The sequence below is a fragment of the Mustela lutreola genome, chromosome 14 (assembly GCF_030435805.1).
Source record: "Mustela lutreola isolate mMusLut2 chromosome 14, mMusLut2.pri, whole genome shotgun sequence".
Classification (NCBI taxonomy): Eukaryota; Metazoa; Chordata; class Mammalia; order Carnivora; family Mustelidae; genus Mustela; species Mustela lutreola.
The window spans coordinates 27,445,241-27,470,388 of NC_081303.1; positions in this window are offsets into that span (position 1 = coordinate 27,445,241).

Genomic DNA, 25,148 nt, shown 5'->3' on the forward strand with positions numbered 1-25,148 from the left:
TGGCCTTGGGGTCGGGAAACGCTCGGGAAGCAGGAGAGCGTGCCGTGGCACGAATAGCAGGCCTGTTGCAAGCCAAGTTTCCCCCGCTCCCTGTCCGGAGAGAAGGAAGCCTGGCTGCTAAGGAGACATGAGGGGAAGACTAGGGCAGGGGCGCATGCTCCACTCCGAGGAAGGAGTCTGGGCAGAAGGCAGGCCTGTCCTGTGCCTCTGGTCCCAAGGGGCCAGCATCTCCTTGGCCACCTGTGCCAAGGGCAGACGGGTTTGCCCCCAAAGGCCAAACCAGAACTCGCAGAAACAACCCCACGGAGAAACGGGTAGAGAGATGCCGTCTTCCCCCAAGATATGGCAGCGTTGTGTGTGGCAGGGGGTTTGCCTGGGAAGGAGTGCAGACAGTTCCCCACAGTTCCCCATCCCAGTGCACGGGCCGTGTGCAGGGATCCTGTCGCCTCCCATCTCCTGTGGTGAAGAGAGTGGCCTAGACCCCGAGTCTGCCTGAGCGCCAGAGCCAAAGGTAAAACCTTACATACGCCACTAGATGGTAATAGGCATACAGTGCCATGCTAGGCCACGCACGCTGCTGCAGGGATGTGACTGTGTCTGCTTAGTTCCTCTTAGCAAGGTGAACCGTGGGCGCGAACTTGGAGCCCGGGAAAGCAAGGCCCAAGAGGCACCAGCTCTCCCGCGGCTCTTATTCCCTGCCGCGACAGAGCAAACGACCAAAGCCTGGCTGAGGAAGCATCAGGGAAGTGTGGTTCGCGCCAAGCTGAAAACCTCTGCGAAAGCACAGCAGTCCCTGGCAAGTTAGAGTCGGTTCTGTGGGCTGCTTTTGTTGCTAGCCTTAGCCTAGTATTCACAGCACGATGGGAGAAACCCGCATAGAGCGAAAGCCTCTCTGCCGGGCATCCCCTCTGGGAAAGCACAGCATTCTTTGGGAAATCAGAGTCCGGTCTGTGGGATGCTGCCTGCTGCTTGCCGGAGCTAGTCTCCACAACACGGTGTAGTAAACGCGCATGGAGCGAAATCCTCTTTGCCTGGGCACCCCTCTGCCTGAGAGAGAAGTGCGGTGGCACCGTGGAAGGAGCACGAAGGAAAGGGACACGTCTGTCACTGCAGAGCGACGGAAGCCTGGCTGCTAAGGAGACACGAGGGGAAGTTTAGGGCAGGGGAAAGGGCTCCACTCTGAGGAAGGAGTCATGACAGAAAGCATGCCTGTCCTGAGCCTTTGGGCCCAAGGAGCCAGCAACTCCTTGGCCACCTGTCCGTGGTGGAGACATGGGCTTGCCACCAGGCGCCTTCACTGAACTCGAGAAACAACTCCCAGAAAGAACTGGCCATCAGATGCCGTCTTCCTCCAGGATGTGGAAGCTTGGAGGAGGCATGGGTTTAAGGGGAAGGAGTGGGGACATTCCCCCAAAGCTCCCTATTCAGTGCACGGGCGATGTGCAAGGATCCTGTCACCTCTCCTTTCCTGTGGGTAAACCACTGGCCTAGTCCGCGAGTCCGCCTGAGTGCCAGAGTAAAAGGCCTAGCAATGCCTACACCGGGAGATGGTTGTGTGCATACAGTGCCATCCTAGGCTACTGCTCGGTTGTGGCTGTGTCTGCTTAGTTCGGCCTGGCAGGATGAACCCAGGACGCAAACATGGAGCCCGGGAAACAAGGCCCAAGAGACACCAGCTCTCCCGCAGCTCTTCTTCCCTGACGCGACTGAAGCCTTGCTGAGGAAGCAGCGGCGAACTGCTGTTTGCTGCAAGCCAAAGCCTCTGCGAAAGCACAGCATTCGCTGAGAAATGTTCTGCGGGCTGCTGCTGCTTGCCTGAGCCCAGTCTCTTGGTGGAGAATTCCGCAAACAACGAGGCCTCGTGCCGGGGCGTCTCCCGTGGGAAAGCACAGCATTCGTTGGGAAATCAGAGTTGGGTTTGGGGATGCTGCTGCTGCTTGCCTGAGCTAGTCCGCAGCACGGTGGAAGATACTCCCATGGAGCGAAATACTCTTTGCCCACTATCCCCTCTGCCTGAGAGATTAGCGTGGTCGCACACGTCTGACACCGCGCTCCCCAGGAGCAAGTGTGGGGAAGGCGCAGCACGCCGCCCCAGGGGAAGACAAGGAGCCATTGGCCTTGGGGTCGGGAAACGCTCGGGAAGCAGGATAGCCTGCCGTGGCACGAACTACAGGCCAGAGGCAAGGCAAGTGTCCCCTGCTCCCTGTGCGGAGAGATGGAAGCCTGGCTGCTAAGGAGACATGAGGAGACGACTAGGGCAGGGGCGCGTGCTCCACTCTGAGGAAGGAGTCTGGGCAGAAGGCAGGTCTGTCCTGTGCTTCAGGTCCCAAGCGGACAGCATCTTCTTGGCAACCTTTCTAAAGGGCAGATTTGGGCTTGCCGCCAGGTGCCATACCTGGAACTCGCAGAAACAACCCCATGGAGAAACGGGCAGACAGATGCCGTCTTCCACCAAGATGTGGTAGCGTTGTGGGTGGCAGAGGGTGTGCCGGGGAAGGAGAGGAGACAGTCCCCCACAGTTCCCCATCCCAGTGCTCGGGCCGTGTGCAGGAATCCTGTCGCCTCCTCCCTCCTTTGGTGAAGGAACTGGCCTAGACCCCGAGACTGCCTGAGCGCCGGGGCAAAGGGCAGACCCCTACCTAAGCCAGGAGATGGTAATAGGCATAGAGTGCCATGGTAGGCCACGCACGCTACGGCAGGGTTGTGACTGTGTCTGCTTAGTTCGGCTTAGCAAGTTGAACCCTGGGCGCGACCTTGGAGCTCGGGAAAGCAAGGCCCAAGAGGCACCGGCTCTTCCGCGGCTCTTATTCCCTGCCGCGACAGAGCGAACGACCAAAGCCTGGCTGAGGAAGCAGCAGGGAAGTGTGGTTCGCGCCAAGCTGAAAACCTCTGTGAAAGCACAGCAGTCCCTGGCAAGTCAGAGTCGGTTCTGTGGGCTGCTTTTGTTGCTAGCCTTAGCCAAGTATTCACAGCACGATGGGAGAAACCCGCATAGAGAGAAAGCCTCTCTGCCGGGCATCCCCTCTGGGAAAGCACAGCATTCTTTGGGAAATCAGAGTCGGTTCTGTCGGATGCTGCCTGTTGCTTGTCGGAGCTAGTCTCCAGAGCACGGTGTAATAAACCCGCATAGAGCGAAATCCTCTTTGCCTGGGCATCCCCTCTGCCTGAGAGAGAAGCGCTGTGGCGCCTGGGGAAAGAGCCTAAAAGAAAGGCACACTTCTGTCACTACAGAGCGACGGAAGCCTGGCTGCTAAGGAGACACGAGGGGAAGATTAGGGCAGGGGAAAGGGCTCCACTCTGAGGAAGGAGTCTGTGCAGAAAGCATGCCTGTCCTGAGCCTTTGGACTCAAACAGCCAGCAACTCCTTGGCCACCTGTCCGTGGTGGAGACATGGGCTTGCCACCAGGCGCCTACCCTGAACTGGAGAAACAACTCCCAGAAAGAACACGCCATCATATGCTGTCTTCCTCCAAGATGTCGAAGCTTGGAGGAGGCACGTGGTTTAAGGGTAGGAGTGGGAACAGTTCACCAAAACTCCCTATTCAATGCATGGGCGGTGTTCAGGGATCCTGTCACCTCTCCTTTCCAGGTTGGGAAAGCACTGGTCTAGCCCGCGAGTCTGCCAGAGCGCCAGAGTAAAAGGCCTAGCGATGCCTACACCGGGAGATGGTAGTGTGAATAGAGTGCCATCCTAGGCTACGCACGCTACTGCACAGTTGTGGCTGTGTCTGCTTAGTTCGGCCTGGCAGGGTGAACCCAGGACGCAAACATGGAGCCCGGGAAAGCAAGGCGCAAGAGGCACCAGCTCTCCCGCAGCTCTTCTTCCCTGATGTGACAGATTTCCTGAGGAAGCAGCGGCGAAGTGTTGTTCGCTCCAAGCCAAAACCTCTGCGAAAGCAGACCATTCGCAGAGAAATATTCTGTGGGCTGCTGCTGCTTGCCTGAGCACAGTCTCGCGGTGGGAGAAACCCGCATACAGTGAAAGCCTTTTTGCGTGGGCATCTCCCCTGGGAAAGCAAGGTATTCATTGGGAAATCAGAGTGGGGTTAGGGGATGCCGCTGCTGCTTGCCTGAGCTAGTCTCCACAGCACGGTGGAAGATACCCGCATGGAGCGAAATACTCTTTGCCCAAGCATTCCCTCTGCCTGAGAGAGAAGCATGGTAACACACGTCTCTCACTGCGCTCCCCAGGAGCAAGTGTGTGGAAGGTGCCGCACGCCGCCCCCGGGGAAGAGAAGGAACGTTGGCCTTGGGGTCGGGAAACGCTCGGGAAGCAGGAGAGCGTGCCGTGGCACGAATAGCAGGCCTGTTGCAAGCCAAGTTTCCCCCGCTCCCTGTCCGGAGAGAAGGAAGCCTGGCTGCTAAGGAGACATGAGGGGAAGACTAGGGCAGGGGCGCATGCTCCACTCCGAGGAAGGAGTCTGGGCAGAAGGCAGGCCTGTCCTGTGCCTCTGGTCCCAAGGGGCCAGCATCTCCTTGGCCACCTGTGCCAAGGGCAGACGGGTTTGCCCCCAAAGGCCAAACCAGAACTCGCAGAAACAACCCCACGGAGAAACGGGTAGAGAGATGCCGTCTTCCCCCAAGATATGGCAGCGTTGTGTGTGGCAGGGGGTTTGCCTGGGAAGGAGTGGAGACAGTTCCCCACAGTTCCCCATCCCAGTGTACGGGCCGTGTGCAGGGATCCTGTCGCCTCCCATCTCCTGTGGTGAAGAGAGTGGCCTAGACCCCGAGTCTGCCTGAGCGCCAGAGCCAAAGGTAAAACCTTACATACGCCACTAGATGGTAATAGGCATACAGTGCCATGCTAGGCCACGCACGCTGCTGAAGGGATGTGACTGTGTCTGCTTAGTTCCTCTTAGCAAGGTGAACCGTGGGCGCGAACTTGGAGCCCGGGAAAGCAAGGCCCAAGAGGCACCAGCTCTCCCGCGGCTCTTATTCCCTGCCGCGACAGAGCAAACGACCAAAGCCTGGCTGAGGAAGCATCAGGGAAGTGTGGTTCGCGCCAAGCTGAAAACCTCTGCGAAAGCACAGCAGTCCCTGGCAAGTTAGAGTCGGTTCTGTGGGCTGCTTTTGTTGCTAGCCTTAGCCTAGTATTCACAGCACGATGGGAGAAACCCGCATAGAGCGAAAGCCTCTCTGCCGGGCATCCCCTCTGGGAAAGCACAGCATTCTTTGGGAAATCAGAGTCCGGTCTGTGGGATGCTGCCTGCTGCTTGCCGGAGCTAGTCTCCACAACACGGTGTAGTAAACGCGCATGGAGCGAAATCCTCTTTGCCTGGGCACCCCTCTGCCTGAGAGAGAAGTGCGGTGGCACCGTGGAAGGAGCACGAAGGAAAGGGACACGTCTGTCACTGCAGAGCGACGGAAGCCTGGCTGCTAAGGAGACACGAGGGGAAGTTTAGGGCAGGGGAAAGGGCTCCACTCTGAGGAAGGAGTCATGACAGAAAGCATGCCTGTCCTGAGCCTTTGGGCCCAAGGAGCCAGCAACTCCTTGGCCACCTGTCCGTGGTGGAGACATGGGCTTGCCACCAGGCGCCTTCACTGAACTCGAGAAACAACTCCCAGAAAGAACTGGCCATCAGATGCCGTCTTCCTCCAGGATGTGGAAGCTTGGAGGAGGCATGGGTTTAAGGGGAAGGAGTGGGGACATTCCCCCAAAGCTCCCTATTCAGTGCACGGGCGATGTGCAAGGATCCTGTCACCTCTCCTTTCCTGTGGGTAAACCACTGGCCTAGTCCGCGAGTCCGCCTGAGTGCCAGAGTAAAAGGCCTAGCAATGCCTACACCGGGAGATGGTTGTGTGCATACAGTGCTATCCTAGGCTACTGCTCGGTTGTGGCTGTGTCTGCTTAGTTCGGCCTGGCAGGATGAACCCAGGACGCAAATATGGAGCCCGGGAAACAAGGCCCAAGAGACACCAGCTCTCCCGCAGCTCTTCTTCCCTGACGCGACTGAAGCCTTGCTGAGGAAGCAGCGGCGAACTGCTGTTTGCTCCAAGCCAAAGCCTCTGCGAAAGCACAGCATTCGCTGAGAAATGTTCTGCGGGCTGCTGCTGCTTGCCTGAGCCCAGTCTCTTGGTGGAGAATTCCGCAAACAACGAGGCCTCGTGCCGGGGCGTCTCCCGTGGGAAAGCACAGCATTCGTTGGGAAATCAGAGTTGGGTTTGGGGATGCTGCTGCTGCTTGCCTGAGCTAGTCCGCAGCACGGTGGAAGATACTCCCATGGAGCGAAATACTCTTTGCCCACTATCCCCTCTGCCTGAGAGATTAGCGTGGTCGCACACGTCTGACACCGCGCTCCCCAGGAGCAAGTGTGGGGAAGGCGCAGCACGCCGCCCCAGGGGAAGACAAGGAGCCATTGGCCTTGGGGTCGGGAAACGCTCGGGAAGCAGGATAGCCTGCCGTGGCACGAACTACAGGCCAGAGGCAAGACAAGTGTCCCCTGCTCCCTGTGCGGATAGATGGAAGCCTGGCTGCTAAGGAGACATGAGGAGACGACTAGGGCAGGGGCGCGTGCTCCACTCTGAGGAAGGAGTCTGGGCAGAAGGCAGGTCTGTCCTGTGCTTCAGGTCCCAAGCGGACAGCATCTTCTTGGCAACCTTTCCAAAGGGCAGATTTGGGCTTGCCCCCAGGTGCCATACCTGGAACTCGCAGAAACAACCCCATGGAGAAACGGGCAGACAGATGCCGTCTTCCACCAAGATGTGGTAGCGTTGTGGGTGGCAGAGGGTGTGCCGGGGAAGGAGTGGAGACAGTCCCCCACAGTTCCCCATCCCAGTGCACAGGCCGTGTGCAGGAATCCTGTCGCCTCCTCCCTCCTTTGGTGAAGGAACTGGCCTAGACCCCGAGACTGCCTGAGCGCCGGGGCAAAGGGCAGACCCCTACCTAAGCCAGGAGATGGTAATAGGCATAGAGTGCCATGGTAGGCCACGCACGCTACGGCAGGGTTGTGACTGTGTCTGCTTAGTTCGGCTTAGCAAGTTGAACCCTGGGCGCGACCTTGGAGCTCGGGAAAGCAAGGCCCAAGAGGCACCGGCTCTTCCGCGGCTCTTATTCCCTGCCGCGACAGAGCGAACGACCAAAGCCTGGCTGAGGAAGCAGCAGGGAAGTGTGGTTCGCGCCAAGCTGAAAACCTCTGTGAAAGCACAGCAGTCCCTGGCAAGTCAGAGTCGGTTCTGTGGGCTGCTTTTGTTGCTAGCCTTAGCCAAGTATTCACAGCACGATGGGAGAAACCCGCATAGAGAGAAAGCCTCTCTGCCGGGCATCCCCTCTGGGAAAGCACAGCATTCTTTGGGAAATCAGAGTCGGTTCTGTCGGATGCTGCCTGTTGCTTGTCGGAGCTAGTCTCCAGAGCACGGTGTAATAAACCCGCATGGAGCGAAATCCTCTTTGCCTGGGCATCCCCTCTGCCTGAGAGAGAAGCGCTGTGGCGCCTGGGGAAAGAGCCTAAAAGAAAGGCACACTTCTGTCACTACAGAGCGACGGAAGCCTGGCTGCTAAGGAGACACGAGGGGAAGATTAGGGCAGGGGAAAGGGCTCCACTCTGAGGAAGGAGTCTGTGCAGAAAGCATGCCTGTCCTGAGCCTTTGGACTCAAACAGCCAGCAACTCCTTGGCCACCTGTCCGTGGTGGAGACATGGGCTTGCCACCAGGCGCCTACCCTGAACTGGAGAAACAACTCCCAGAAAGAACACGCCATCATATGCTGTCTTCCTCCAAGATGTCGAAGCTTGGAGGAGGCACGTGGTTTAAGGGTAGGAGTGGGAACAGTTCACCAAAACTCCCTATTCAATGCATGGGCGGTGTTCAGGGATCCTGTCACCTCTCCTTTCCAGGTTGGGAAAGCACTGGTCTAGCCCGCGAGTCTGCCAGAGCGCCAGAGTAAAAGGCCTAGCGATGCCTACACCGGGAGATGGTAGTGTGAATAGAGTGCCATCCTAGGCTACGCACGCTACTGCACGGTTGTGGCTGTGTCTGCTTAGTTCGGCCTGGCAGGGTGAACCCAGGACGCAAACATGGAGCCCGGGAAAGCAAGGCGCAAGAGGCACCAGCTCTCCCGCAGCTCTTCTTCCCTGATGTGACAGATTTCCTGAGGAAGCAGCGGCGAAGTGTTGTTCGCTCCAAGCCAAAACCTCTGCGAAAGCAGACCATTCGCAGAGAAATATTCTGTGGGCTGCTGCTGCTTGCCTGAGCACAGTCTCGCGGTGGGAGAAACCCGCATACAGTGAAAGCCTTTTTGCGTGGGCATCTCCCCTGGGAAAGCAAGGTATTCATTGGGAAATCAGAGTGGGGTTAGGGGATGCCGCTGCTGCTTGCCTGAGCTAGTCTCCACAGCACGGTGGAAGATACCCGCATGGAGCGAAATACTCTTTGCCCAAGCATTCCCTCTGCCTGAGAGAGAAGCATGGTAACACACGTCTCTCACTGCGCTCCCCAGGAGCAAGTGTGTGGAAGGTGCCGCACGCCGCCCCCGGGGAAGAGAAGGAACGTTGGCCTTGGGGTCGGGAAACGCTCGGGAAGCAGGAGAGCGTGCCGTGGCACGAATAGCAGGCCTGTTGCAAGCCAAGTTTCCCCCGCTCCCTGTCCGGAGAGAAGGAAGCCTGGCTGCTAAGGAGACATGAGGGGAAGACTAGGGCAGGGGCGCATGCTCCACTCCGAGGAAGGAGTCTGGGCAGAAGGCAGGCCTGTCCTGTGCCTCTGGTCCCAAGGGGCCAGCATCTCCTTGGCCACCTGTGCCAAGGGCAGACGGGTTTGCCCCCAAAGGCCAAACCAGAACTCGCAGAAACAACCCCACGGAGAAACGGGTAGAGAGATGCCGTCTTCCCCCAAGATATGGCAGCGTTGTGTGTGGCAGGGGGTTTGCCTGGGAAGGAGTGGAGACAGTTCCCCACAGTTCCCCATCCCAGTGCACGGGCCGTGTGCAGGGATCCTGTCGCCTCCCATCTCCTGTGGTGAAGAGAGTGGCCTAGACCCCGAGTCTGCCTGAGCGCCAGAGCCAAAGGTAAAACCTTACATACGCCACTAGATGGTAATAGGCATACAGTGCCATGCTAGGCCACGCACGCTGCTGCAGGGATGTGACTGTGTCTGCTTAGTTCCTCTTAGCAAGGTGAACCGTGGGCGCGAACTTGGAGCCCGGGAAAGCAAGGCCCAAGAGGCACCAGCTCTCCCGCGGCTCTTATTCCCTGCCGCGACAGAGCAAACGACCAAAGCCTGGCTGAGGAAGCATCAGGGAAGTGTGGTTCGCGCCAAGCTGAAAATCTCTGCGAAAGCACAGCAGTCCCTGGCAAGTCAGAGTCGGTTCTGTGGGCTGCTTTTGTTGCTATCCTTAGCCTAGTATTCACAGCACGATGGGAGAAACCCGCATAGAGCGAAAGCCTCTCTGCCGGGCATCCCCTCTGGGAAAGCACAGCATTCTGTGGGAAATCAGAGTCCGGTCTGTGGGATGCTGCCTGCTGCTTGCCGAAGCTAGTCTCCACAACACGGTGTAGTAAACGCGCATGGAGCGAAATCCTCTTTGCCTGGGCACCCCTCTGCCTGAGAGAGAAGTGCGATGGCACCGTGGAAGGAGCACGAAGGAAAGGGACAAGTCTGTCACTGCAGAGCGACGGAAGCCTGGCTGCTAAGGAGACACGAGCGGAAGTTTAGGGCAGGGGAAAGGGCTCCACTCTGAGGAAGGAGTCATGACAGAAAGCATGCCTGTCCTGAGCCTTTGGGCCCAAGGAGCCAGCAACTCCTTGGCCACCTGTCCGTGGTGGAGACATGGGCTTGCCACCAGGCGCCTTCACTGAACTCGAGAAACAACTCCCAGAAAGAACTGGCCATCAGATGCCGTCTTCCTCCAGGATGTGGAAGCTTGGAGGAGGCATGGGTTTAAGGGGAAGGAGTGGGGACATTCCCCCAAAGCTCCCTATTCAGTGCACGGGCGATGTGCAAGGATCCTGTCACCTCTCCTTTCCTGTGGGTAAACCACTGGCCTAGTCCGTGAGTCTGCCTGAGTGCCAGAGTAAAAGGCCTAGCAATGCCTACACAGGGAGATGGTAGTGTGCATACAGTGCCATCCTAGGCTACTGCTCGGTTGTGGCTGTGTCTGCTTAGTTCGGCCTGGCAGGATGAACCCAGGACGCAAACATGGAGCCCGGGAAACAAGGCCCAAGAGACACCAGCTCTCCCGCAGCTCTTCTTCCCTGACGCGACTGAAGCCTTGCTGAGGAAGCAGCGGCGAACTGCTGTTTGCTCCAAGCCAAAGCCTCTGCGAAAGCACAGCATTCGCACACGTCTGTCACCGCGCTCCCCAGGAGCAAGTGTGGGGAAGGCGCAGCACGCCACCCTAGGGGAAGACAAGGAGACATTGGTCTTGGGGTCGGGAAACGCTCGGGAAGCAGGATAGCCTGCCGTGGCACGAACGACAGGCCAGAGGCAAGACAATTTTCCCCAGCTCCCTGTGCAGATAGATGGAAGCCTGGCTGCTAAGGAGACATGAGGAGACGACTAGGGCAGGGGCGCGTGCTCCACTCTGAGGAAGGAGTCTGGGCAGAAGGCAGGTCTGTCTTGTGCCTCTGGTCCCAAGGGGACAGCATCTTCTTGGCAACCTTTCCCAAGGGCAGATTTGGGCTTGCCCCCAGGTGCCATACCCGGAACTCGCAGAAACAACCCCATGGAGAAACGGGCAGACAGATGCCGTCTTCCACCAAGATGTGGTAGCGTTGTGGGTGGCAGGGGGTGTGCCGGGGAAGGAGTGGAGACAGTCCCCCACAGTTCCCCATCCCAGTGCACGGGCCGTGTGCAGGAATCATGTCGCCTCCTCCCTCCTTTGGTGAAGGAACTGGCCTAGACCCCGAGACTGCCTGAGCGCCGGGGCAAAGGGCAGACCCCTACCTAAGCCAGGAGATGGTAATAGGCATAGAGTGCCATGGTAGGCCACGCACGCTACGGCAGGGTTGTGACTGTGTCTGCTTAGTTCGGCTTAGCAAGTTGAACCCTGGGCGCGACCTTGGAGCTCGGGAAAGCAAGGCCCAAGAGGCACCGGCTCTTCCGCGGCTCTTATTCCCAGCCGCGACAGAGCGAACGACCAAAGCCTGGCTGAGGAAGCAGCAGGGAAGTGTGGTTCGCGCCAAGCTGAAAACCTCTGTGAAAGCACAGCTGTCCCTGGCAAGTCAGAGTCGGTTCTGTGGGCTGCTTTTGTTGCTAGCCTTAGCCTAGTATTCACATCACGATGGGAGAAACCCGCATAGAGAGAAAGCCTCTCTGCCGGGCATCCCCTCTGGGAAAGCACAGCATTCTTTGGGAAATCAGAGTCGGTTCTGTCGGATGCTGCCTGCTGCTTGTCGGAGCTAGTCTCCAGAGCACGGTGTAATAAACCCGCATGGAGCGAAATCCTCTTTGCCTGGGCATCCCCTCTGCCTGAGAGAGAAGCGCTGTGGCGCCTGGGGAAAGAGCCTAAAAGAAAGGCACACTTCTGTCACTACAGAGCGACGGAAGCCTGGCTGCTAAGGAGACACGAGGGGAAGATTAGGGCAGGGGAAAGGGCTCCACTCTGAGGAAGGAGTCTGTGCAGAAAGCATGCCTGTCCTGAGCCTTTGGACTCAAACAGCCAGCAACTCCTTGGCCACCTGTCCGTGGTGGAGACATGGGCTTGCCACCAGGCGCCTACCCTGAACTGGAGAAACAACTCCCGGAAAGAACACGCCATCATATGCTGTCTTCCTCCAAGATGTCGAAGCTTGGAGGAGGCACGTGGTTTAAGGGTAGGAGTGGGAACAGTTCACCAAAACTCCCTATTCAATGCATGGGCGGTGTTCAGGGATCCTGTCACCTCTCCTTTCCAGGTTGGGAAAGCACTGGTCTAGCCCGCGAGTCTGCCAGAGCGCCAGAGTAAAAGGCCTAGCGATGCCTACACCGGGAGATGGTAGTGTGAATAGAGTGCCATCCTAGGCTACGCACGCTACTGCACGGTTGTGGCTGTGTCTGCTTAGTTCGGCCTGGCAGGGTGAACCCAGGACGCAAACATGGAGCCCGGGAAAGCAAGGCGCAAGAGGCACCAGCTCTCCCGCAGCTCTTCTTCCCTGATGTGACAGCTTTCCTGAGGAAGCAGCGGCGAAGTGTTGTTCGCTCCAAGCCAAAACCTCTGCGAAAGCAGACCATTCGCAGAGAAATATTCTGTGGGCTGCTGCTGCTTGCCTGAGCACAGTCTCGCGGTGGGAGAAACCCGCATACAGTGAAAGCCTTTTTGCGTGGGCATCTCCCCTGGGAAAGCAAGGTATTCATTGGGAAATCAGAGTGGGGTTAGGGGATGCCGCTGCTGCTTGCCTGAGCTAGTCTCCACAGCACGGTGGAAGATACCCGCATGGAGCGAAATACTCTTTGCCCTAGCATTCCCTCTGCCTGAGAGAGAAGCATGGTAACACACGTCTCTCACCGCGCTCTCCAGGAGCAAGTGTGTGGAAGGTGCCGCACGCCGCCCCCGGGGAAGAGAAGGAACGTTGGCCTTGGGGTCGGGAAACGCTCGGGAAGCAGGAGAGCGTGCCGTGGCACGAATAGCAGGCCTGTTGCAAGCCAAGTTTCCCCCGCTCCCTGTCCGGAGAGAAGGAAGCCTGGCTGCTAAGGAGACATGAGGGGAAGACTAGGGCAGGGGCGCATGCTCCACTCTGAGGAAGGAGTCTGGGCAGAAGGCAGGCCTGTCCTGTGCCTCTGGTCCCAAGGGGCCAGCATCTCCTTGGCCACCTGTGCCAAGGGCAGACGGGTTTGCCCCCAAAGGCCAAACCAGAACTCGCAGAAACAACCCCACGGAGAAACGTGTAGAGAGATGCCGTCTTCCCCCAAGATATGGCAGCGTTGTGTGTGGCAGGGGGTTTGCCTGGGAAGGAGTGGAGACAGTCCTCCACAGTTCCCCATCCCAGTGCACGGGCCGTGTGCAGGGATCCTGTCGCCTCCCCTCTCCTGTGGTGAAGAGAGTGGCCTAGACCCCGAGTCTGCCTGAGCGCCAGAGCCAAAGGTAAAACCTTACATACGCCACTAGATGGTAATAGGCATAGAGTGCCGTGCTAGGCCACGCACGCTGCTGCAGGGTTGTGACTGTGTCTGCTTAGTTCGGCTTAGCAAGGTGAACGGTGGGCGCGAACTTGGAGACCGGGAAAGCAAGGCCCAAGAGGCACCAGCTCTCCCGCGGCACTTATTCCCTGCCGCGACAGAGCAAACGACCAAAGCCTGGCTGAGGAAGCAGCAGGGAAGTGTGGTTCGCGCCAAGCTGAAAACCTCTGCGAAAGCACAGCAGTCCCTGGCAAGTCAGAGTCGGTTCTGTGGGCTGCTTTTGTTGCTAGCCTTAGCCTAGTATTCACAGCACGATGGGAGAAACCCGCATAGAGCGAAAGCCTCTCTGCCAGGCATCCCCTCTGGGAAAGCACAGCATTCTTTGGGAAATCAGAGTCCGGTCTGTGGGATGCTGCCTGCTGCTTGCCGGAGCTAGTCTCCACAACACGGTGTAGTAAACGCGCATGGAGCGAAATCCTCTTTGCCTGGGCACCCCTCTGCCTGAGAGAGAAGTGCGGTGGCACCGTGGAAGGAGCACGAAGGAAAGGGACACGTCTGTCACTGCAGAGCGACGGAAGCCTAGCTGCTAAGGAGACACGAGGGGAAGTTTAGGGCAGGGGAAAGGGCTCCACTCTAAGGAAGGAGTCATGACAGAAAGCATGCCTGTCCTGAGCCTTTGGGCCCAAGGAGCCAGCAACTCCTTGGCCACCTGTCCGTGGTGGAGACATGGGCTTGCCACCAGGCGCCTTCACTGAACTCGAGAAACAACTCCCAGAAAGAACTGGCCATCAGATGCCGTCTTCCTCCAGGATGTGGAAGCTTGGAGGAGGCATGGGTTTAAGGGGAAGGAGTGGGGACATTCCCCCAAAGCTCCCTATTCAGTGCACGGGCGATGTGCAAGGATCCTGTCACCTCCCCTTTCCTGTGGGTAAAGCACTGGCCTAGTCCGCGAGTCCGCCTGAGTGCCAGAGTAAAAGGCCTAGCAATGCCTACACCGGGAGATGGTAGTGTGCATACAGTGCCATCCTAGGCTACTGCTCGGTTGTGGCTCTGTCTGCTTAGTTCGGCCTGGCAGGATGAACCCAGGACGCAAACATGGAGCCCGGGAAACAAGGCCCAAGAGACACCAGCTCTCCCGCAGCTCTTCTTCCCTGACGCGACTGAAGCCTTGCTGAGGAAGCAGTGGCGAACTGCTGTTTGCTCCAAGCCAAAGCCTCTGCGAAAGCACAGCATTCGCTGAGAAATGTTCTGCGGGCTGCTGCTGCTTGCCTGAGCCCAGTCTCTTGGTGGAGAATTCCGCAAACAACGAGGCCTCGTGCCGGGGCGTCTCCCGTGGGAAAGCACAGCATTCGTTGGGAAATCAGAGTTGGGTTTGGGGATGCTGCTGCTGCTTGCCTGAGCTAGTCTCCGCAGCAAGGTGGAAGATACTCCCATGGAGCGAAATACTCTTTGCCCACTATCCCCTCTGCCTGAGAGATTAGCGTGGTCGTACACGTCTGACACCGCGCTCCCCAGGAGCAAGTGTGGGGAAGGCGCAGCACGCCGCCCCAGGGGAAGACAAGGAGTCATTGGCCTTGGGGTCGGGAAACGCTCGGGAAGCAGGATAGCCTGCCGTGGCACGAACTACAGGCCAGCGGCAAGACAAGTGTCCCCCGCTCCCTGTGCGGAGAGATGGAAGCCTGGCTGCTAATGAGACATGAGGAGACGTATAGGGCAGGGGCGCGTGCTCCACTCTGAGGAAGGAGTCTGGGCAGAAGGCAGGTCTGTCCTGTGCTTCTGGTCCCGAGGGGACAGCATCTTCTTGGCAACCTTTCCCAAGGGCAGATTTGGGCTTGCCCCCAGGTGCCATACCCGGAACTCGCAGAAACAACCCCATGGAGAAACGGGCAGACAGATGCCGTCTTCCACCAAGATGTGGTAGCGTTGCGGGTGGCAGAGGGTGTGCCGGGGAAGGAGTGGAGACAGTCCCCCACAGTTCCCCATCCCAGTGCACGGGCCGTGTGCAGGAATCCTGTCGCCTCCTCCCTCCTTTGGTGAAGGAACTGGCCTAGACCCCGAGACTGCCTGAGCGCCGGGGCAAAGGGCTGACCCCTACCTAAGCCAGGAGATGGTAATAGGCATAGAGTGCCATGGTAGGCCACGCACGCTACGGCAGGGTTGTGACTGTGTCTGCTTAGTTCGGCTTAGCAAGTTGAACCCTGGGCGCGACCTTGGAGCTCGGGAAAGCAAGGCCCAAGAGGCATCGGTTCTTCCGCGGCTCTTATTCCCTGCCGCGACAGAGCGAACGACCAAAGCCTGGCTGAGGAAGCAGCAGGGAAGTGTGGTTCGCGCCAAGCTGAAAACCTCTGTGAAAGCACAGCAGTCCCTGGCAAGTCAGAGTCGGTTCTGTGGGCTGCTTTTGTTGCTAGCCTTAGCCTAGTATTCACATCACGATGGGAGAAACCCGCATAGAGAGAAAGCCTCTCTGCCGGGCATCCCCTCTGGGAAAGCACAGCATTCTTTGGGAAATCAGAGTCGGTTCTGTCGGATGCTGCCTGCTGCTTGTCGGAGCTAGTCTCCAGAGCACGGTGTAATAAACCCGCAAAGAGCGAAATCCTCTTGGCCTGGGCATCCCCTCTGCCTGAGAGAGAAGCGCTGTGGCGCCTGGGAAAAGAGCCTAAAAGAAAGGCACACTTCTGTCACTGCAGAGCGACGGAAGCCTGGCTGCTAAGGAGACACGAGGGGAAGATTAGGGCAGGGGAAAGGGCTCCACTCTGAGGAAGGAGTCTGTGCAGAAAGCATGCCTGTCCTGAGCCTTTGGACTCAAACAGCCAGCAACTCCTTGGCCACCTGTCCGTGGTGGAGACATGGGCTTGCCACCAGGCGCCTACCCTGAACTGGAGAAACAACTCCCAGAAAGAACACGCCATCATATGCTGTCTTCCTCCAAGATGTCGAAGCTTGGAGGAGGCACGTGGTTTAAGGGTAGGAGTGGGAACAGTTCACCAAAACTCCCTATTCAATGCATGGGCGGTGTTCAGGGATCCTGTCACCTCTCCTTTCCAGGTTGGGAAAGCACTGGTCTAGCCCGCGAGTCTGCCAGAGCGCCAGAGTAAAAGGCCTAGCGATGCCTACACCGGGAGATGGTAGTGTGAATAGAGTGCCATCCTAGGCTACGCACGCTACTGCACGGTTGTGGCTGTGTCTGCTTAGTTCGGCCTGGCAGGGTGAAACCAGGACGCAAACATGGAGCCCGGGAAAGCAAGGCGCAAGAGGCACCAGCTCTCCCGCAGCTCTTCTTCCCTGATGTGACAGCTTTCCTGAGGAAGCAGCAGCGAAGTGTTGTTCGCTCCAAGCCAAAACCTCTGCGAAAGCAGACCATTCGCAGAGAAATATTCTGTGGGCTGCTGCTGCTTGCCTGAGCACAGTCTCGCGGTGGGAGAAACCCGCATACAGTGAAAGCCTTTTTGCGTGGGCATCTCCCCTGGGAAAGCAAGGTATTCATTGGGAAATCAGAGTGGGGTTAGGGGATGCCGCTGCTGCTTGCCTGAGCTAGTCTCCACAGCACGGTGGAAGATACCCGCATGGAGCGAAATACTCTTTGCCCTAGCATTCCCTCTGCCTGAGAGAGAAGCATGGTAACACACGTCTCTCACCGCGCTCCCCAGGAGCAAGTGTGTGGAAGGTGCCGCACGCCGCCCCCGGGGAAGAGAATGAACGTTGGCCTTGGGGTCGGGAAACGCTCGGGAAGTAGGAGAGCGTGCCGTGGCACGAATAGCAGGCCTGTTGCAAGCCAAGTTTCCCCCGCTCCCTGTCCGGAGAGAAGGAAGCCTGGCTGCTAAGGAGACATGAGGGGAAGACTAGGGCAGGGGCGCATGCTCCACTCCGAGGAAGGAGTCTGGGCAGAAGGCAGGCCTGTCCTGTGCCTCTGGTCCCAAGCGTCCAGCATCTCCTTGGCCACCTGTGCCAAGGGCAGACGGGTTTGCCCCCAAAGGCCAAACCAGAACTCGCAGAAACAACCCCACGGAGAAACGTGTAGAGAGATGCCGTCTTCCCCCAAGATATGGTAGCGTTGTGTGTGGCAGGGGGTTTGCCTGGGAAGGAGTGGAGACAGTCCCCCACAGTTCCCCATCCCAGTGCAGGGGCCGTGTTCAGGGATCCTGTCGCCTCCCCTCTCCTGTGGTGAAGAGAGTGGCCTAGACCCCGAGTCTGCCTGAGCGCCAGAGCCAAAGGTAAAACCTTACATACGCCACTAGATGGTAATAGGCATAGAGTGCCGTGCTAGGCCACGCACGCTGTTGCAGGGTTGTGACTGTGTCTGCTTAGTTCGGCTTAGCAAGGTGAACGGTGGGCGCGAACTTGGAACCCGGGAAAGCTAGGCCCAAGAGGCACCAGCTCTCCCGCGGCTCTTATTCCCTGCGCGACAGAGCGAACGACCAAAGCCTGGCTGAGGAAGCAGCAGGGAAGTGTGGTACGCGCCAAGCTGAAAACCTCTGCGAAAGCACAGCAGTCCCTGGCAAGTCAGAGTCGGTTCTGTGGGCTGCTTTTGTTGCTAGCCTTAGCCTAGTATTCACAGCACGATGGGAGAAACCCGCATAGAGCGAAAGCCTCTCTGCCAGGCATCCCCTCTGTGAAAGCACAGCATTCTTTGGGAAATCAGAGTCCGGTCTGTGGGATGCTGCCTGCTGCTTGCCGGAGCTAGTCTCCACAACACGGTGTAGTAAACGCGCATGGAGCGAAATCCTCTTTGCCTGGGCACCCCTCTGCCTGAGAGAGAAGTGCGGTGGCACCGTGGAAGGAGCACGAAGGAAAGGGACACGTCTGTCACTGCAGAGCGACGGAAGCCTGGCTGCTAAGGAGACACGAGGGGAAGTTTAGGGCAGGGGAAAGGGCTCCACTCTGAGGATGGAGTCATGACAGAAAGCATGCCTGTCCTGAGTCTTTGGGCCCAAGGAGCCAGCAACTCCTTGGCCACCTGTCCGTGGTGGAGACATGGGCTTGCCACCAGGCGCCTTCACTGAACTCGAGAAACAACTCCCAGAAAGAACTGGCCATCAGATGCCGTCTTCCTCCAGGATGTGGAAGCTTGGAGGAGGCATGGGTTTAAGGGGAAGGAGTGGGGACATTCCCCCAAAGCTCCCTATTCAGTGCACGGGCGATGTGCAAGGATCCTGTCACCTCTCCTTTCCTGTGGGTAAACCACTGGCCTAGTCCGCGAGTCCGCCTGAGTGCCAGAGTAAAAGGCCTAGCAATGCCTACACCGGGAGATGGTAGTGTGCATACAGTGCCATCCTAGGCTACTGCTCGGTTGTGGCTGTGTCTGCTTAGTTCGGCCTGGCAGGATGAACCCAGGACGCAAACATGGAGCCCGGGAACCAAGGCCCAAGAGACACCAGCTCTCCCGCAGCTCTTCTTCCCTGACGCGACTGAAGCCTTGCTGAGGAAGCAGCGGCGAACTGCTGTTTGCTCCAAGCCAAAGCCTCTGCGAAAGCACAGCATTCGCTGAGAAATGTTCTGAGGGCTGCTGCTGCTTGCCTGAGCCCAGTCTCTTGGTGGAGAATTCCGAAAACAACGAGGCCTCGTGCCGGGGCGTCTCCCGTGGGAAAGCACAGCATTCGTTGGGAAATCAGAGTTGGGTTTGGGGATGCTGCTGCTGCTTGCCTGAGCTAGTCTCCGCAGCACGGTGGAAGATACTCCCATGGAGCGAAATACTCTTTGCCCTAGCATGCCCGGTGCCTGAGAGATTAGCGTGGTCGCACACGTCTGTCACCGCGCTCCCCATGAGCAAGTGTGGGGAAGGCGCTGCACGCCACACCAGGGGAGGACAAGGAGCCATTGGCCTTGGGGTCGGGAAACGCTCGGGAAGCAGGATAGCCTGCCGTGGCACGAACTGCAGGCCAGAGGCAAGACAAGTGTCCCCCGCTCCCTGTGCGGAGAGATGGAAGCCTGGCTGCTAAGGAGACATGAGGAGACGACTAGGGCAGGGGCGCGTGCTCCACTCTGAGGAAGGAGTCTGGGCAGAAGGCAGGTCTGTCCTGTGCCTCTGGTCCCAAGGGGACAGCATCTTCTTGGCAACCTTTCCCAAGGGCAGATTTGGGCTTGCCCCCAGGTGCCATACCCGGAACTCGCAGAAACAACCCCATGGAGAAACGGGCAGACAGATGCCGTCTTCCACCAAGATGTGGTAGCGTTGTGGGTGGCAGGGGGTGTGCCGGGGAAGGAGTGGAGACAGTCCCCCACAGTTCCCCATCCCAGTGCCATGGCCGTGTGCAGGAATCCTGTCGCCTCCTCCCTCCTTTGGTGAAGGAACTGGCCTAGACCCCGAGACTGCCTGAGCGCCGGGGCAAAGGGCAGACCCCTACCTAAGCCAGGAGATGGTAATAGGCATAGAGTGCCATGGTAGGCCACGCACGCTACGGCAGGGTTGTGACTGTGTCTGCTTAGTTCGGCTTAGCAAGTTGAACCCTGGGCGCGACCTTGGAGCTCGGGAAAGCAAGGCCCAAGAGGCACCGGCTCTTCCGCGGCTCTTATTCCCTGCCGCGACAGAGCGAACGACCAAAGCCTGGCTGAGGAAGCAGCAGGGAAGTGTGGTTCGCGCCAAGCTGAAAACCTCTGTGAAAGCACAGCAGTCCCTGGCAAGTCAGAGTCGGTTCTGTGGGCTGCTTTTGTTGCTAGCCTTAGCCTAGTATTCACATCACGATGGGAGAAACCCGCATAGAGAGAAAGCCTCTCTGCCGGGCATCCCCGCTGGGAAAGCACAGCATTCTTTGGGAAATCAGAGTCGGTTCTGTCGGATGCTGCCTGCTGCTTGTCGGAGCTAGTCTCCAGAGCACGGTGTAATACACCCGCATAGAGCGAAATCCTCTTTGCCTGGGTATCCCCTCTGCCTGAGAGAGAAGCGCTGTGGCGCCTGGGGAAAGAGCCTAAAAGAAAGGCACACTTCTGTCACTACAGAGCGACGGAAGCCTGGCTGCTAAGAAGACACGAGGGGAAGATTAGGGCAGGGGAAAGGGTCCACTCTGAGGAAGGAGTCTGTGCAGAAAGCATGCCTGTCCTGAGCCTTTGGACTCAAACAGCCAGCAACTCCTTGGCCACCTGTCCGTGGTGGAGACATGGGCTTGCCACCAGGCGCCTACCCTGAACTGGAGAAACAACTCCCGGAAAGAACACGCCATCATATGCTGTCTTCCTCCAGGATGTCGAAGCTTGGAGGAGGCACGTGGTTTAACGGTAGGAGTGGGAACAGTTCACCAAAACTCCCTATTCAATGCATGGGCGGTGTTCAGGGATCCTGTCACCTCTCCTTTCCAGGTTGGGAAAGCACTGGTCTAGCCCGCGAGTCTGCCAGAGCGCCAGAGTAAAAGGCCTAGCGATGCCTACACCGGGAGATGGTAGTGTGAATAGAGTGCCATCCTAGGCTACGCACGCTACTGCACGGTTGTGGCTGTGTCTGCTTAGTTCGGCCTGGCAGGGTGAACCCAGGACGCAAACATGGAGCCCGGGAAAGCAAGGCGCAAGAGGCACCAGCTCTCCCGCAGCTCTTCTTCCCTGATGTGACAGCTTTCCTGAGGAAGCAGCGGCGAAGTGTTGTTCACTCCAAGCCAAAACCTCTGCGAAAGCAGACCATTCGCAGAGAAATATTCTGTGGGCTGCTGCTGCTTGCCTGAGCACAGTCTCGCGGTGGGAGAAACCCGCATACAGTGAAAGCCTTTTTGCGTGGGCATCTCCCCTGGGAAAGCAAGGTATTCATTGGGAAATCAGAGTGGGGTTAGGGGATGCCGCTGCTGCTTGCCTGAGCTAGTCTCCACAGCACGGTGGAAGATACCCGCATGGAGCGAAATACTCTTTGCCCTAGCATTCCCTCTGCCTGAGAGAGAAGCATGGTAACACACGTCTCTCACCGCGCTCCCCAGGAGCAAGTGTGTGGAAGGTGCCGCACGCCGCCCCCGGGGAAGAGAAGGAACGTTGGCCTTGGGGTCGGGAAACGCTCGGGAAGCAGGAGAGCGTGCCGTGGCACGAATAGCAGGCCTGTTGCAAGCCAAGTTTCCCCCGCTCCCTGTCCGGAGAGAAGGAAGCCTGGCTGCTAAGGAGACATGAGGGGAAGACTAGGGGAGGGGCGCATGCTCCACTCCGAGGAAGGAGTCTGGGCAGAAGGCAGGCCTGTCCTGTGCCTCTGGTCCCAAGGGGCCAGCATCTCCTTGGCCACCTGTGCCAAGGGCAGACGGGTTTGCCCCCAGAGGCCAAACCAGAACTCTCAGAAACAACCCCACGGAGAAACGGGTAGAGAGATGCCGTCTTACCCCAAGATATGGCAGCATTGTGTGTGGCAGGGGGTTTGCCTGGGAAGGAGTGGAGACAGTCCCCCACAGTTCCCCATCCCAGTGCAGGGGCCGTGTGCAGGGATCCTGTCGCCTCCCCTCTCCTGTGGTGAAGAGAGTGGCCTAGACCCCGAGTCTGCCTGAGCGCCAGAGCCAAAGGTAAAACCTTACATACGCCACTAGATGGTAATAGGCATAGAGTGCCGTGCTAGGCCACGCACGCTGCTGCAGGGTTGTGACTGTGTCTGCTTAGTTCGGCTTAGCAAGGTGAACCGTGGGCGCGAACTTGGAGCCCGGGAAAGCAAGGCCCAAGAGGCACCAGCTCTCCCGCGGCTCTTATTCCCTGCCGCGACAGAGCGAACGACCCAAGCCTAGCTGAGGAAGCAGCAGGGAAGTGTGGTTCGCGCCAAGCTGAAAACCTCTGTGAAAGCACAGCAGTCCATTGCAACTCAGAGTCGGATCTGTGGGCTGCTTTTGTTGCTAGCCTTAGCCTAGTATTCACAGCACGATGGGAGAAACCCGCATAGAGCGAAAGCCTCTCTGCCAGGCATCCCCTCTGGGAAAGCACAGCATTCTTTGGGAAATCAGAGTCCGGTCTGTGGGATGTTGCGTGCTGCTTGCCGGAGCTAGTCTCCACAACACGGTGTAGTAAATGCACATGGAGCGAAATCCTCTATGCCTGGGCACCCATCTGCCTGAGAGAGAATTGCGGTGGCACCGAGGAAGGAGCACGAAGGAAAGGGACACGTCTGTCACTGCAGAGCGACGGAAGCCTGGCTGCTAAGGAGACACGAGGGAAAGTTTAGGGCAGGGGAAAGGGCTCCACTCTGAGGAAGGAGTCATGACAGAAAGCATGCCTGTCCTGAGCCTTTGGGCCCAAGGAGCCAGCAAATCCTTGGCCACCTGTCCGTGGTGGAGACATGGGCTTGCCACCAGGCGCCTTCACTGAACTCGAGAAACAACTCCCAGAAAGAACTGGCCATCAGATGCCGTCTTCCTCCAGGATGTGGAAGCTTGGAGGAGGCATGGGTTTAAGGGGAAGGAGTGGGGACATTCCCCCAAAGCTCCCTATTCAGTGCACGGGCGATGTGCAAGGATCCTGTCACCTCTCCTTTCCTGTGGGTAAACCACTGGCCTAGTCCGCGAGTCCGCCTGAGTGCCAGAGTAAAAGGCCTAGCAATGCCTACACCGGGAGATGGTAGTGTGCATACAGTGCCATCCTAGGCTACTGCTCGGTTGTGGCTGTGTCTGCTTAGTTCGGCCTGGCAGGATGAACCCAGGACGCAAACATGGAGCCCGGGAAACAAGGCCCAAGAGACACCAGCTCTCCCGCAGCTCTTCTTGCCTGACGCGACTGAAGCCTTGCTGAGGAAGCAGCGGCGAACTGCTGTTTACTCCAAGCCAAAGCCTCTGCGAAAGCACAGCATTCGCTGAGAAATGTTCTGAGGGCTGCTGCTGCTTGCCTGAGCCCAGTCTCTTGGTGGAGAATTCCGAAAACAACGAGGCCTCGTGCCGGGGCGTCTCCCGTGGGAAAGCACAACATTCGTTGGGAAATCAGAGTTGGGTTTGGGGATGCTGCTGCTGCTTGCCTGAGCTAGTCTCCGCAGCACGGTGGAAGATACTCCCATGGAGTGAAATACTCTTTGCCCTAGCATCCCCTCTGCCTGAGAGATTAGTGTGGTCGCACACGTCTGTCACCGCGCTCCCAAGGAGCAAGTGTGGGGAAGGAACAGCACGCCGCCCCAGGGGAAGACAAGGAGCCATTGGTCTTGGGGTCGGGAAACGCTCGGGAAGCAGGATAGCCTGCCGTGGCACGAACGACAGGCCAGAGGCAAGACAAGTGTCCCCCGCTCCCTGTGCGGAGAGATGGAAGCCTGGCTGCTAAGGAGACATGAGGAGACGACTAGGGCAGGGGCGCGTGCTCCACTCTGAGGAAGGAGTCTGGGCAGAAGGTAGGTCTGTCCTGTGCCTCTGGTCCCAAGGGGACAGCATCTTCTTGGCAACCTTTCCCAAGGGCAGATTTGGGCTTGCCCCCAGGTGCCATACCCGGAACTCGCAGAAACAACCCCATGGAGAAACGGGCAGACAGATGCCGTCTTCCACCAAGGTGTGGTAGCGTTGTGGGTGGCAGCGGGTGTGCCGGGGAAGGAGTGGAGACAGTCCCCCACAGTTCCCCATCCCAGTGCACGGGCCGTGTGCAGGAATCCTGTCGCCACCTCCCTCCTTTGGTGAAGGAACTGGCCTAGAACCCGAGACTGCCTGAGCGCCGGGGCAAAGGGCAGACCCCTACCTAAGCCAGGAGATGGTAATAGGCATAGAGTGCCATGGTAGGCCACGCACGCTACGGCAGGGTTGTGTCTGTGTCTGCTTAGTTCGGCTTAGCAAGTTGAACCCTGGGCGCGACCTTGGAGCTCGGGAAAGCAAGGCCCAAGAGGCACCGGCTCTTCCGCGGCTCTTATTCCCTGCCGCGACAGAGCGAACGACCAAAGCCTGGCTGAGGAAGCAGCAGGGAAGTGTGGTTCGCGCCAAGCTGAAAACCTCTGTGAAAGCACAGCAGTCCCTGGCAAGTCAGAGTCGGTTCTTTGGCCTCTTTTGTTGCTAGCCTTAGCCTAGTATTCACATCACGATGGGAGAAACCCGCATAGAGAGAAAGCCTCTCTGCCGGGCATCCCCTCTGGGAAAGCACAGCATTCTTTGGGAAATCAGAGTCGGTTCTGTCGGATGCTGCCTGCTGCTTGTCGGAGCTAGTCTCCAGAGCACGGTGTAATACACCCGCATAGAGCGAAATCCTCTTTGCCTGGGCATCCCCTCTGCCTGAGAGAGAAGCGCTGTGGCGCCTGGGGAAAGAGCCTAAAAGAAAGGCACACTTCTGTCACTACAGAGCGACGGAAGCCTGGCTGCTAAGGAGACACGAGGGGAAGATTAGGGCAGGGGAAAGGCTCCACTCTGAGGAAGTAGTCTGTGCAGAAAGCATGCCTGTCCTGAGCCTTTGGACTCAAACAGCCAGCAACTCCTTGGCCACCTGTCCGTGGTGGAGACATGGGCTTGCCACCAGGCGCCTACCCTGAACTGGAGAAACAACTCCCAGAAAGAACACGCCATCATATGCTGTCTTCCTCCAAGATGTCGAAGCTTGGAGGAGGCACGTGGTTTAAGGGTAGGAGTGGGAACAGTTCACCAAAGCTCCCTATTCAATGCATGGGCGGTGTTCAGGGATCCTGTCACCTCTCCTTTCCAGGTTGGGAAAGCACTGGTCTAGCCCGCGAGTCTGCCAGAGCGCCAGAGTAAAAGGCCTAGCGATGCCTACACCGGGAGATGGTAGTGTGAATAGAGTGCCATCCTAGGCTACGCACGCTACTGCACGGTTGTGGCTGTGTCTGCTTAGTTCGGCCTGGCAGGGTGAACCCAGGACGCAAACATGGAGCCCGGGAAAGCAAGGCACAAGAGGCACCAGCTCTCCCGCAGCTCTACTTCCCTGATGTGACAGCTTTCCTGAGGAAGCAGCGGCGAAGTGTTGTTCGCTCCAAGCCAAAACCTCTGCGAAAGCAGACCATTCGCAGAGAAATATTCTGTGGGCTGCTGCTGCTTGCCTGAGCACAGTCTCGCGGTGGGAGAAACCCGCATACAGTGAAAGCCTTTTTGCGTGGGCATCTCCCCTGGGAAAGCAAGGTATTCATTGGGAAATCAGAGTGGGGTTAGGGGATGCCGCTGCTGCTTGCCTGAGCTAGTCTCCACAGCACGGTGGAAGATACCCGCATGGAGCGAAATACTCTTTGCCCAAGCATTCCCTCTGCCTGAGAGAGAAGCATGGTAACACACGTCTC